Consider the following 5048-nt stretch of genomic DNA (forward strand, 5'->3'; position numbering starts at 1 on the left):
CCCCCCCCCCCCCGCATCCTCTCCAGCAATCGTTGCTTATTGCTTTGTTGATTTTTGCCACTCTGACTGGGGTATGATGCAATCTCAAAGTTGTTTTGTTTTACATTTCAAAGTCATTGCTAGGAATGATGAACATTTTTAAAAATGTTATTTCTCTGTGATTTTAGTTTCGTCTTTTGAAAACTCTGTTTACATCCTAAGCCAATTTCTGGATGGGTCATTTTTTTTTTTTTTTTAATTCTTTGCCTTTTGAGTTCTTTATATATTGTGGGTATTAATTTTCTCTCAGATGTGTGTCTGGAAAAGATAGTCTTCTATCTGTGAACTTCCTCATTATTAAATTGTTTCTTTAGCTGTTGGATTATGAGGGGGAACTACTGCTTTGATCTTTTATATTGTTTGTATTTTTGCTATGAAACCTAGACTCATTGACCTTTGTTAGAGCTGTGTCTCATATGGTTGGGGGCAGATTGGAACAGAATATGGAGTGATACAGGATAGGACATAGTGGGCCTAAGAGTTCAACATGGCTTAGGTGTAATGAAGCCAGGTGGACACAGGGCCTAGGCAGGCCTACAGCGTGTGCACCCTGGTCCCAGCCTGGAGTTTGGGGGCCATGTGGACTCATCAGCTGTATTGAGCATATGGAAGATCACATCAGTTTTTGCTATGATTTTTGATGATGATGATTACAGTTATGTTGCTGATGTCCTTTGTGCCATCCCATGGTGTCATACTCTTGTACAACATTTGAAATGAAATGAGGTGACACAAATATTTCCATACAAAGTCTGAGGTCAACATGTACAATTTGAATATCTGGATTCAGCCTTCGTCAGCAGTTAGGCACACATGTGGTTCTCATTTAAAGATTCCAAGGAAAATTGTGTCACCTTGGAATTCTTAAAAAGTCTGAGTGCTCATGACTTTAGAATGTGAGTTTATTTAGAAACAGGGTCAATGTAAATGTAATTAGTTCAGTTCAAATGGGGCCACACTGGAATGGGGTAAGTTAGTTCTAATCTGGTTTGACTAATGTACCTGTTAGGGGGGAATGTGGACATAGGCAGACACACGCACAGGAAGGGAGAGCACCGTGTGAAGGTTTGGAATACATTCTCAAAGCCAAGGAGCTGCTGGCTACCAAGAAGTTCATCTGCAGCCTGCTGGAGGGAGCATGGCTCTCCTCACACCAGGCACTTGGATTTCTAGCCTCCAGAATTATAAGACAGTAAGTTTCTCTGATTTATCATTCAATTTTTATAACTAAAAAAATACACTTGTAGCATATTATCTCTCTCTTATTTACTGTTCTTTTTTTATAGTTTCCATCAGTTGCCTACAGTTAGCAAGAGTCTGAAAACATTAAATAGTAGCCTCTGGAAATAGCTCGCAAGTTTTAATTTGAGCCCTTTGTTGGGCGTATTCTCTCTCTATGACCCACCCACCCATCACTTGGCAGCTGTCATACTCATCAGGTCAGTTGTGTACCTGAATTCATGTAGTGCATAGTTTTTACTTAATAATGTCCTCCAAATATGAGATTAGCGGTGCTGCGAAAGAACAGCCACAAAACCCTTCCTGAAAGAGAAAATGCGAAATTTCCCCACTTGAAAAGCAAAGAAAAAATTGCTAAGGTTGCCGAGATCTCCAGTAAGGTGTAATTTGTAAGTGAACTGTTTGTCATAAGGGTAGATGTGTAGGAAAACAGTCATACGTGGGGTTTGGCACTATTCCCAGTTTCAGGCACACATTTGGAATGGATAAAGGATGAGGGTGGATTAATGTATGCTGTTATGGTAGGAAACTAACCATCTGGACATTAACTTTGTCTCCTGGGCCTGGTTTACAGGGGTTCAGTTATAATGCTGAGTAAGTGTTTCTTGCCATGATTCATCTCACTTGCCAGGCAGCCCATGGTTTAGAGTTGTGTGAAGAGACCCCAGCAACCCACAAGGGCCTTTTCTGAACTCATGAAGTGCAGAATGTCACTTGCTTGGTCCTCCAGTTTCCCCTCTAATTGAAGCCTTTCTTGCCCTCAGATCAGGCTTACTCCTAGGAATCAGGCTCCACAGAGCATTTCCTGCTTGGAAGGCTGGGCTTTTTGGACAGCTAGATCTCCAGAAAGAGTACAGAATGCCAGGGATGTCTGTGTGCTCCATCTCTGCCTTCTCTTCTCCTGGGACCATCTACCCCTGGGCTCATGTCCAGCCGTAGGACACACACAGTGTCCACTTCTGGAGCTGAAACTGAATCTGGTGTGCTCTGCTGGGCTCTGCTTAGACTCGTGTTTGCCAGGCTCTTGCTCAGAGCTTCCTGGCCCTAGTTCTATGCCAAGGCACCTTCACCAGCTCTCAGAGGTAAGGCACATCTGGGCAGTCAGATAGTCAGCCTCAGAATCCATTGCATCTATTTTCCAACTGAAGTTTCATCTTTGAAAAACACACAGAAGAGCAAAGAGAAAAATAACAACCTATACTCACACCATTTAGAGAAATATACTGTAAATATTTTGATTCATGTTGTTTTTCCTATTTTTGCCTTTTCTGCTTACATATTTTCATCAAAAGAGCTTATTTGTTATTTTCATATGCTGTGATAACACACCAGGACCGAGGCAATTGATAGGAGAGTTTGGTCTGGCTTACAACCGCAGAGGGTTAGTGGTGATAATGGCAAGGGCAGTACAGCAACAGGCTGCAGGCATGGTGGCAGAATATATTAAAATGAAAGCACAATGCTGAAGGAGAAAACTTAAAGTCTTTAAATTCTCTGTAGCAGCCTCCTGTGACATACTTCCTCCAAGGCTACCTGTCCTTTACCTCAGCAAAGAGTGCCACCAGTTGGGGATCAAGTGTTCAAAAGCCCAGAGCTATGGGAGTCATTTTTCATTCATACAAAAGCAAGTGAGCATACATGTTTTAAGAAGTCAAAATAGTTCTAAAGGTCTTGCCTAAAATCTAGTGCTTTTGACCCTTTCTTACTGTCCACAAGCACTTCTGATTCTTTATCTGTCTCTTCTTGATGCCATATGCGGTGGTGGAATCATTTCCAAACAGTACACATTCTTTATCTGCTTCATCTTTTGCTAAGTAAGGATTTGGGTTCCTCACAGTGTCTCCACCTCCCTCGTCCTCTCTGTGCAACCACTCTGTTTGGTGGAGACGGTACTCCCGGCATCATATGCTGATACAGCTAACCTGGACTGCAGAAAGTGGGCTGCATCATGGCTTCCTCCTCTCTTGCTGCTTCCCTGAGAGTGCCATCCGCCCGTGTCTTTATTTACTTGTTTGTTTTTGGTTTGTTTCTTGCCTATCCTTTGCACACATCTCATGGCCGTTCAGTACAATTTTCCTCTGTGCGATTCCCACGGAGGGATTCACTTCCCATACTCAACCTGCTGTTTGCCCACCTCCTCACTCCCGCCCCCACCCACCCCCACGCCCCACCCGCTGCCTCAACATCCCTTGCTGCCTTTATCCTGGGACTTTTCTTGGCTGGGGTTCTTAGTATACCCTGCTGTGTTTATTGTTTTCTGGATCTCACACCTTGCTTTAGTGCTTGCTGTACAAATGATCTTGTGGTGGGTACTGACGTTCATGCCATTTGCTGCACGGCGGAGCACATTTCTCTTGGGTGGCTATGTAGGAAAGAACTTTGGTGCGTTAAGTTTTCCTTCTAGCTGGTAGGTGAGACATGAAATCTTACCGTTTTCTAATTCCTCTGGATTTTATTGATATGACTTTGGATACTGATTTCCCTTTCTGGAAAAATCTTATTTGTATTCTTTGTTCAGTTATCCTCTGGCTCTCTGCCTTTTTGCTCATTGAAAGGATGCTGTTGTGAATTCCAGATACTAACTTTTGACCTATTTCCTGGCTTCTTGCCTCATTAAATCTGTAAGCTAGTTCTTCAGGATACATAACACCTCTTTATCATGTGTGTTTTACGTTTTATAATGGTAGAAACATAAGCATTAAATTTACCACCCTGAATTAAATTCATTCATTTTTCTATGGGACATACAGCTAGACTTTTTTTTTTCTAGATGTTTTTAATTTCTAAGAGAGTCAATGCACATTTTCCTTTACAATACATGGGCTCAATAGCTTTAGAGATGCTCCGATGTATATTCTACAGACAGATATTTGTTCATGCTTTTTCTGTGTGTTTCTCTTCTTCTGTATCTGTGTTACTATCTGGGGGATAGGAAACGACCTCCATCATAAGAACCACCATTTGTTCCAACACTTTTGTTCACTTTTATTGAACAGTCCATTTGTTCCTTGTTTGTAGGTTGCTACTTTCATAGATGAAAGATCACACATGTAACCATGTAACTTCAGGGCTTCCCTGCTGATTTCAGTTGCTTGCTGTTGTGTCAGTGTTCTGAAGACTTTTTTTCTAGAACCACAGAGGCTAAATGACATGGAGTCACAATCCTGTGGAAGCAGTTCACACCCTAAGTCAAAGAACTAAGCTACAAATACCCCAGATCTCACCTCACATTGCCCACTGGTACTGGTTCCAAATTACATTTTAATATCCTCATAGGGAATGGTTTCACCATCCACTGTTGTGACTGCTTAAGCCGTTTCACCGTTTTTAAGTGCCTTGTCTACAGTCGGTCTCACTTTCTTACACCTCCCTGAATAAGTTGCTTACACCCAAGGGTTTGCCTCTAGAGGAACTTAAGTGTATGGGTCCTCCAAAGCTTTGTTTGGCTCCATCATTCTCTTTGAACGGATGAACATCATTTGTCTGTCTTGGAGGCATCTATCTCCACCTTAGTGTTCCCTACCAGGTGCACATGGAAACAGGCCTCCTAGATCCTCTTGGGACTTACTTTGTCCTCTGTTACACGTTTGTCTGTCAGAGTCAGCATTCTGCTTTCATGGCCATTTTTCTGGGGCTAGTGCTGAGGATTCACCTCCTTGCTTCGCCCTCTGTTGGCTCAGCACACAGTTGTGTCTCTGTGGGACTTTAGACTGGCTCAATGAGAAAGAGAGAGAGAGAGAGAGAGAGAGAGAGAGAGAGAGAGAGAGAGA

The sequence above is a fragment of the Mastomys coucha genome, unplaced genomic scaffold, assembly GCF_008632895.1.
Source record: "Mastomys coucha isolate ucsf_1 unplaced genomic scaffold, UCSF_Mcou_1 pScaffold7, whole genome shotgun sequence".
Classification (NCBI taxonomy): Eukaryota; Metazoa; Chordata; class Mammalia; order Rodentia; family Muridae; genus Mastomys; species Mastomys coucha.